The sequence below is a fragment of the Nanorana parkeri genome, unplaced genomic scaffold (assembly GCF_000935625.1).
Source record: "Nanorana parkeri isolate BGI_ZX_2015 unplaced genomic scaffold, ASM93562v1 scaffold526, whole genome shotgun sequence".
In the NCBI taxonomy this organism is placed as follows: Eukaryota; Metazoa; Chordata; class Amphibia; order Anura; family Dicroglossidae; genus Nanorana; species Nanorana parkeri.
The window spans coordinates 1,051,702-1,061,594 of record NW_017306794.1 but is presented as its reverse complement, the minus strand read 5'-3'; the positions used below and the strand labels follow the sequence as shown (position 1 = coordinate 1,061,594).

The 9,893-nt window shown below is 42.0% G+C and overlaps 1 protein-coding gene across 1 annotated transcript in view; it reads left to right on the top strand.

The window, feature by feature from the left end:
* Nucleotides 1-9,893, top strand: part of DDX47 (DEAD-box helicase 47) — a gene marked incomplete at its 5' end in the record, with an annotated part of 247,895 nt that overhangs the window by 21,437 nt on the left and 216,565 nt on the right. The gene's annotated exons all lie outside the window — the stretch shown is intronic.

The following is a 9,893-nucleotide window of genomic DNA, read 5'->3' as shown; positions in this document are numbered from 1 at the left end:
CGTCCAAAAGTTTCTTGAACAATTCTACACTCTTAGCTGAAATCACTGCTGGTGGCAGTGATTTCCAGACCCTAACCGCTCTTACTGTAAAGAACCCCCTTCGCCCCTTGTGCTGGAATTTTTTCTCTAGTCTTTGTAATGGAGTTAATCTTAAAGAGTTTGTTGCCAATGTTGCTGTCACCTTTGAACATCTTGTACATGAAAATCATATCCCCCCTTAATCTCAATTCCAGCGTGAACATGTTTAAGTTCAGTAGCCTTGTCTCGTAGCTCTGGTCCTCCATTCCCCTGATTTAGTTTGGTTGCCCTCCGCTGGACTCTCTCCAGTTCAAGGACATCCCTTCTCAGTACCGCCGACCAAAACTGGACCGCGTACTCCAGATGTGGCCAAACCAACAATCTATATAGTGGCACAATTAAAGACTTTGCAATACATCCCCTTCTTAATACAGGACAAGACCCTGCTAGCTTTGTTTACCGCAGCCTGGCAATGCAAGCTACCATTCAGTTTGCGGTCTACAATGACCCCCAAATCTTTTTCTATTTCTGACTTCCCTAGCGGCATACCTATGATGGTATAGCCCATTTGTTTATTTTTATGTCCAAAGTAAATTACTTTGCTTTTATCGACATTAAACCTCATCTGCCATAGTATTGCCCACTCCCCTATTTTATCCAGGTGCGACTGCAATGTTATATTGTCACAATCAGTTTCTAATACCCTCCCTATTTTTGTATCGTCTGCAAACACGGAAACATGGCTATTTACTCCCTCCCCGATATAATTAATGAATAGGTTGAACATTATTGGACCCAGCACAGATCCTTGAGGCACCCTGCTCGTTACACTAGCCCAGTCTGAAAAGGTGCCATTTACAGATACTCTCTGGACACGTTCCCGTAGCCAGTTCTCTATCCACGTACACACCACCTCATCTATGCCCATAGCCCTTAGCTTGTGAAGTAAGCGCTTGTGTGGTAACGTATCAAATGCCTTTGAGAAATCCAGATATACCACATCCACCGGCTTCCCTCCATCCATATCTCTACTTACCACCTCATAAAAAGTTAGCAAGTTAGTCAGGCAGGAACGGTCTTTCCTGAACCCATGCTGATTGTCATTATGCCGTTATCCTTAACAAATGTTAACAAATAGTCCTTTTAATTATACCTTCTAACAGTTTACAAACTACCGATGTTAGACTGACTGGCTTATAGTTCCCCGGTTGGCATCTAGCCCCCTTTTTGAATATTGGAACTACTGAACCCATGCTGATTGTCATTATGCCGTTATCCTTAACAAATGTTAACAAATAGTCCTTTTAATTATACCTTCTAACAGTTTACAAACTACCGATGTTAGACTGACTGGCTTATAGTTCCCCGGTTGGCATCTAGCCCCCTTTTTGAATATTGGAACTACCGTAGCCCTCTGCCAATCACATGGTACCCTACCAGTCACTAAGGATTCCTTAAAAATTAGGAATAATGGTCTTGTTATAACCTGGCTTAGTTCCCTAAGTACCTTTTTGGGGTGCAGGTTATCTGGTCCCACTGCTTTATTTGCATTGAGCATTTTAACTCTTTGTTGTATCCCGCTTTCCGTCAACCATTGTATATTATCGATTTAATTATGTGTTTTATCACGTCAAACCAGTTTCCCTCAGTGTATACTGAGGAGAAAAAAGTGTTCAGCGCCTCGGCCCTCTCCTTGTCATTTGTGTCTAACTTCCCGTTTTCGTCCTTTTATTGGGCCTATCTGCTCCTTTCTTACCTTTTTTACTGGTTAATATATTGGTAGAATTTTTTTTTTTTTTACTAACTGTGGCGATATGCTTTTTCGCATTCTATTTTAGCTTCCCGGATTACTAGTTTGCATTTTTTGTTACATTCCTTGTAGTTGAGGAACACCAATGCCGTCCCTTCCATCTTTTATAAATGCCATTCTCTTTGCCTTTAACATGTAGTTTTACAGTTTTTTATTTAGCCATAGTCTTTGATCTTTTGTTTTTGTTACCCAAAGGTTTACACTTTGAAATAGCAATATGTAATGTGTTCCTGAAATAGTCCCACATTTGGTATGAGTTTTCCCATTTTATTTCCCCCACTAGTTTGCGCAGCTTATCGAAGTTGGCCCTTCTGAAATTTAGGGTTCTTGTCCGTCCCGCCCTTTCGTTTCCTATATTCAATATTGAAAGTGATCACATTGTGATCACTATTGCCCAGTGTCTCCCCAATTGCAATATCCTCAATTAACTCCCCATTATTAGTAATAAATCTAGGATGGCATTTTTCCTAGTTGAAACCTCCCCTATATTCGGAGGTTTATAGCAAATACCCACAATAAGTTTCCGGCTAGTGTCCGCCATATGCCATATCGAGCTCCAGCCATAAGGTCTCCACGTCTTCTCCACTGTTTGATGTGATATCGTCCCTTATATGCATATTTAGATAGTTTTTAATGTAAATGCAAACCCCCCCCTATCTTCTCCCACATCTGTCCCTCCTGAACAGGTTATACCCCTCTATATTAGTAGCCCAATCATGTGTGCCGTCTAGCCAGGTTTCTGATATACCCACTATATCGAAGTCCTCTCAGAGTATCATAATTTCAAGCTCTTCTAATTTATTTGCTAGACTTCTAGCGTTGGTGTACATACATTTAATTCCTGTCTTGTTATGGGACAAAAGTTTACATCCTTGTTCCCCACTAGTTTTATTGTTTTGGCCTTGATGTAGGTTGTTCGTTTCTAATTTTATTCACATCTGACAACATATTTGCTCCATTGACTGTTTCTACTATATTAACCTCGGTGATTATTTTACCTGTGTTGACTGGAGTGAGCCCACTCTCTACTCTGTTACTGCTTTCTGTATTTTGTTTTTTAATCTACAATTAATTTATTTTCCTTTAGCCGACTGCGAAGTCAGCCCAGTTTTCCAGGAAACCAAATCCCTCCGGACACCAGCTCCGGAGCCAATTGTTAAGCTCCCTCAACTCGCGCTGTCTGTCCGGAGTGGCTCCTATACACCATGTTAGCAGATGTGCAGGAGTATGATCCCTTAATGGTGTACGCTTTGTTAATGTGACTTGCTGTATTTCTGTCACATATATGTTGGCAAAGTTTGCAGCAAGGTTTATTGCATTGTACTGTGCCATTCCGTGTAAGTGCCTGTTCTGGGGTTGGCTTACTGCGTACCAATCTTCTTAGGTTCAGTGGTTGCTTGAAAGCCAGTATTGGGGCTGAGGAAATATTTATTTAAGTATGGGGTCTTCTGAGAGTACTGGCTGTAGGTCTTTGATGATTTTGCTTATTACCTCCTAGAGTAGGGTTTGTAGGTAACTACAAGAGGGGTCCTGGTTGGGTTTTTCCTTTCATTGTACTAGGGATGTCCCGATTCTGATGCTAGCATCGGAATCGGGCCCGATACAGGGGGCGTTTTGACAAGTATGTGTACTTGTCAAAATGCCCCGATGCATAGCGCCGAAGCTTGCGCTTTTTTTTTGTTCTACTTTACTTTCCGTGGTGGGGTTCTCTGGGCAGGCTGAGTGGAGGAGCGTCACGTGACAGCTGTGGGCGGAGCTCCAGGTGGGGTCCTAATGTAGGTGGTCGGCGACTGCCCAGAGGACTCCACCTGGAGCTCCGCCCACCGGAGCAGCACTGACGCGATGTTCCTCTTCGCCTACTGTCCTTCAGTGCCCGAGAGCAGCGGTGAGTCAGGCACCTCTTGGCCAGCTAAATTAGGACCCCACCTGGAGCTCCTCCCAGCGCTGACTCGCCACTGCTCTCTGGCACTGAAGGACTTCGTCGCTGCTCTCCCGCACAGTGAGTAAGGGGGGGGCACTATTAAGCAGGGGCTAATTGCACATCTATTGTCGCATCTATTGTCACATCTATTGTCTCCATTGTGTTAGCAGTGTGTACCCTATATACAATACATAGATTGCAAACTGCTTATACACTGGACACAATAGATTTACAATTATCCTCTGCTAACATAAATGGATTAAATCATCTGTATGTAGCCCTGTACTATGGATCATTTAACCCATTCATGTTAGCAGAGGATAATTGTATATCTATTGCTGCAGTGCATTCTATCTGTACACATGTCCCGTACACTGCAGTAATAGATTTACAATGATCCCCTGCTAACATGAATGGGTTAAAGGATCCGTAGTACAACTACATGTTATGTACTACGGATCATTTAACCTATTCATGTTAGCAGGGCAGAATTATGAGCGCCTCCCACAAGATGAGCACCAAGACGCGATGCAGCGATCCTGCCCAGCGGCGACTATGACAGGCACCGCGTGGGGCAACATTGATCAGAGTGAAACTGTGAGTGAGGGAAGATGGGACGGGGCTGGCTGTAAATCTATTGCTATAGTGTACTGGACGTGTGTACTGTATATGTAGTACATATATACAGCACACTCCAGCAATAGATTTACAATTCTCCCCTGCTAACATGAATAGGTTAAATCATGATCAATGGTACATAACATGTGGTTGTACTAATGGATCATTTTTAAAAGTATCAGTAATTGGTATAGGCAAGTACATGAGGGGGAGTACTTGGTCCTGAAAAAGGGGCATCGGGGCATCCCTACTTTGTACTGTAGGAGTCTTTCCCGTGGTGTTTTTAGGGCAGATTTGATTTTTTTTTTTTTTTTTAGGAATGGTATAAATATATATAGATCTATAGATCATTCTCGCACTTCCAATTCAAAAACCTTGCTCACTAGTACAGGCTAAATGTAGGGATACCCATACTAAATTTTAAAATGTTGCAGTATGTGATTTGTATGTCAAAAATACGTTTATGCATTTCTGTTCATCCATTTTGACACTTTTTAAAAGACTTTCTTCTTTTTTAGTAGGTTCACTATATTCTACTTAAGGAAAAATAAAATTTTTGACAATGGGGGTGTCACAAAAACTCTTTAGATTATCAAATGTCTATTTGTCCTTATCCAATCTGGCACCTCCCTCCTTTTTAATTCTGCAGTTGTTAAAAATTGTTGAATGAGGGGAGACCTTGGCTTGAGCATGACCCTCGTTTTGCATTGAAGTGAGGTCCCCCATGATATAGCTGCTTACAGTTTGTGTGATCACTGGTTAGTGGCCCATTCAAAATATTGCCATTTACAACGCTGTCTTCATATTCTTTTCTACCTAATATAACATACCTAAGGAGTCTGTTATGCTATAGAGGGTCTTTTTCATAACATGGTGCTTGCTGGTGTAGTTGCCTGTATATGTACCATACTTCTCTGATGTGACAGTGGCATTAATTGAGTATTCATGTAACTAACTTCACTTATTTTTGATGGAACTGTGTGAGTTTATTGTTAGTCTTTTATTTGTGTGCTACCTGTTTCTAGAAATTGAAATTGCCTTCCTAATAAAAATGTATATGGTTTAAGAAAACATTAAAAGTGATCGGCATGGATTTACCAAAGATGTCAAACGAATGTGCTTTCTTTTGCGGAAGAAAGCAAAAACTAAGCAAAAAAGTGGCTATGCCTATCGTGTGTTTCGACTTTGCAAAACAGTTTGACATGGTTCCCCACAGATGCTAATGTGCAATGCAGAGCCAGCTGTCAGTCACGCAGCTGGGCGGATCCCGGCATAATTGTCGGGATCCGCCTCAGCATACCGTGAGCTATAGCTCGCGGTATACTGCGCCTAGGGTGACAGGAGGACGCTAGTTTGTGTCCTCCCGTTACCCTAAGGAGAACTATGGGGAAAAGCCTTAACCCCATAGTTCTCCTTTTTAAGGTCTGTAGGTTTAGAACATTCAGCCTACAAATGAATAGATAACTGGCTTTAACACCGTATTGAAAGTAGTGACTTATTGATTCTAAATGTTCCAAGGTTGTTAGTGGTGTACCCGAAAGGTTCAGTGTTGGGACCCTTACTTTTTAACCTTTTTGTAAATGATAGAGTCTGGGATTAAAAGCACCATTTTCTATGCTTGAAGGGGACACTGAGCTATAGAGTGGAATAAAGATATCCGCAAATTACAAGCAGACCTAAATGTGCTGTTTGGGGAACTATGTGGTAAATAAGATTTAATGTTGATAAATGCAATGCTGTGCACTTGAGGACTAAAAACATGCATGTATTGTACATTCTATTGGCGTACAGCTGGGGGAGTCAATCGAGAACTATCTCGAATGAAATAAGTCAACACAGGTTTTTAAAGTGGTTTCCTCAAATTCAACTCAAAAGTGCAAGTTTTAATGACTTCTGCAGTCTAAAAATGATTCCACCACTTCATGGCAAGCATCTTTACCAGCTTCTGGCAGAGTTCCTGAGGAATCTTACCCCATTCCTTATAAGCAATGGCCTTCAGTTAACTAATAATCTTAGGTTTGCATGCTGCAACTGCTGCCTTCAACTTTCACCAGAAAAATTCTATGGAGTTCAAGGCAGGTGATTTGTGTGATGACCACGGTAGAATCTAGTTTTCTGAAACTAAGCCTTGGTGGAATTTGAGGCATTCTTGGGATCATTGTCCTGTTGGAAGGTCCAATGACACCCAGGCTTCAGCTTACTCGCAAACGGCATAATGTTTTCTCTTAGAATTTCTTGATACTTCAATTAATCTCTTTCCTTTGACACATTGTAGGTTTCCAGTGCCAGAGAATGCAAAGCAGCCCTAGCACATCACCGAGCCACCACCGCGCTTAACTGTAGGCAGCGTTTTCTTTTCGGGGTATGCCTCGTTCTTCCTCCAGACATAACTCCTGATCCATAAGGCTGAAAAGTTGCAGTTTTGTTTCTCCGCTCCCTTTTTTTTTTTTTTTGTGTGCTTTTTACTGTCATTAGTGTTTGGTACACTCCTTACTGTGCAATCTAAAACCTTGGTGCCTATTGCCACAAAGTCTTGCTGCAGGTCTTTTTTCAACCTACCTTCTCCGATCTTGTGGGGGATTCTACAGTATTCGGGGGCTGAATCATTTTGAGACTGCAGAAGTCATCAAAAGTTACATTTTACTTCTTGTTTTAGCTGAAAGTTGACTGACTTTAGAGGATGTCCGGGCTTTTGTGGCTGGTACCCAGCTTTCACATCTGATCGGGCCACTGCCGGCTATCCTGGCTCCTTTGTCCCTTGTGTGGCTTGCTCAGAGGGAGATCTGCAGAAGTCCACTGGCTGAGCTCCCCTCTGCTAACTAAACTTGGAAAGGAAGATGATTTTTGTGAATTCCAGTTGCTGTGACCTGTGAAGAAGCTGGTGAAACATGATCTATGCTTCAGCTTCTGTGGGGTCCTTAGATGACATTAGGGGTCTAATAGACCTCTGAAGTCTCCATGAAGAAGACTTGTCACATTTTCTGTACTTTCTTACTTTGTTAGGCCCCTATGCAATAGCAATAAAGTTAAGTGTAAAAAGGTTAGTGACAATAAAACAAAATGTTGTTTTTAAAGCCGTCCACCACAATGTACACGCACATGCAAACACCTATTGAGTGCACCTACGTGCAAATTCAACTGTTGTGCCACACGTTACACACACGCCGTGAGCGTTGGAGTAAGAGCAATGATTTTAGGGCCATCACTCGCTTGACCTGAAATTAATGTGTTGCAAAGGCTTTTAACCCTTTCGCTGCCAAGCCCTCAACCATTTTGCACCTCGGCCACATTTTTGCAATTTTTTCCCCCATTGATTTGATTTTGATAAAGACTGCCCCCCCCCCCCCCAACCATATATTTTCTGAAAGCACAGGCCAGGTAGAATAAAAAGATGGTGCTACTAAATTTGTAGGCCCTGCGATAAATGTGCAAATGTTTGTCAAATCAATATTAAACTGATTTTAAAAAAATGCACAATAAAATCAGTATCTGTGCACAAAAGAAAAAATTCTGACTAAATATAAAAGGATAAAACTATTGACTTAGTAAATAACAAATATTTGAAATTGCACCTTTTTGCAAAAAGGTAAAAAAATTAAGGAGCGCAAAACTAAGCGACTTATATTTAAAAATAAATTGTTTTTGTGTTGTGATAAAATGATACAGGCATATATTTAATTGCAACACAAGGTATCACAACACATGGCAATGCGCCACAAAGCTTTGCCATGCGCTACCACAGTTAAATTAATGGGTTTTTTTTAAAGAAAAATCATGCACTGCGATGCATTCTAACGCATTGCAGCGCATGTGCATGGCGTATACCACAATATGGTGCACGTGTATGTTATGTGAGGAAGGGTTGGTGCTTTGTTAAAATAGTATATTTTCTTACTGTTGAGGGGCTACGGTGACATATCTGGGGTCTAAATGGAGCCCTGACATTTCCCTTTTGAAATAGAACAAGAAATTCAGGACACAGAGTCCTCAATTTCTTTTTCTGCAGCCTCAGCACTCAATGAATGGAAAGCACTCAGTAAATATTTTACCATCAACCAGTTTCTGAATGAATGGGAAGCCTCTGTACCGAGTGCTTCTCCCCATTGAGAAAGTCATGAATGAACAGGAAGTGATGTCCTGTTCATAACTGGGGACACCGTACTGTGATCCCAGTTATTTACAAAGACTGGTGTGATCATTCCAGTGTGTGTCCTTACACAGAGGATCGGTAAATGTCACTGACCTTTACCGATCCTCCGCTCGGCCACGCACACAGCCGCTCTCCTCCCCAACTGCCACTCTCTCATGCTGCTCGATCATCTGGGAGTGAGGTGAGATAATTATGGTACTGTTTTGCTACAATAAGCTGTGATACGTGTGAGTTTGGTTTACTGGGACAATCTGTGATAATTGTGGGACTGCTTCATTGTAAGAATCCGTGAGAATCGGGGACTGGTTTATTGTGACGATCTGTAAGATATCGGCTGACTAGGTAAATAAAAAAAAGTCAACCTTGACATCCTCATAAATCATTGACATGACCTCCGTGGGTGTTAATGCAACTCGGTGCACATTGTGCTCAATGTATGCGCTCCTTGAGCATCCGTTCGAGAGCGAATACTGTTCCATGCGATGTGAGCAAGTGGTTTGTTTGGAAGCCCGGATTCTGGATCTAAAGAACCAGCTGGTGACACTGAGGAGCATTAATAACATGAGTTTGGACCTTGCCCATCGGGTACTAGCCGGGGCAAGCATAGAGGGTGGTAATATGGAGGAGCAGGACCTGGAGGGGGATTGCTGTTTAACCGTTAGAAGGCAGGGTACGGGAAAAGCGTAAGAGGCTAGTCCTGAGCTGTTGCACCCCAATAAATATACATGTTTGAATAATGTTGGGGATATCAGCTCAGGGGTAGCATTGCTGGAGCAGAATATCTCCTCCAGCTGCACGGAGAGTGACTGCTCCAGTATAGAGGGGTGCAGGGGCTCAAGCAAAGATAGATCTTGGTGATAGCGGATTCTATAATTAGGATTAGTAGTCCCATCACTGGAGCCATTTTTTAAAATGTATTTTATTGTTTATCCGATTAACCGATTAATCGAACTTAATAATCGGCTAACTAATCGATTTTGAAAATAATCGTTAGCTGCAGCTCTAGAGGACATACAGGGTAATACCATAAAGAATGTGATCGCCGAACAGTATGTTGTTTACCGGGCACTTTGGTTAAACACATTGTGGATCGAATGGACAGATTATTGGGTGAGGCTGAGGAAGATCCAGCTGTCATGGTACATGTTGGTACTAATGACAAATTCGGGAAGTTGGAATATCCTAAAAGATTTCAGGGACTTGGGTGAGACCCTAAGGATTAGGACCTTCAAGGTGGTATTCTCAAATACTTCCTGTACCACACGCCACACCAGATAGACATTGGGAGCTCAGAGATCTGAACAAGTGGGGGTTGGGTTTTTTGACAACTGGGCTGACTCTTTTTAGTTAGCTACTGTCCTTACAGTAGGGACATA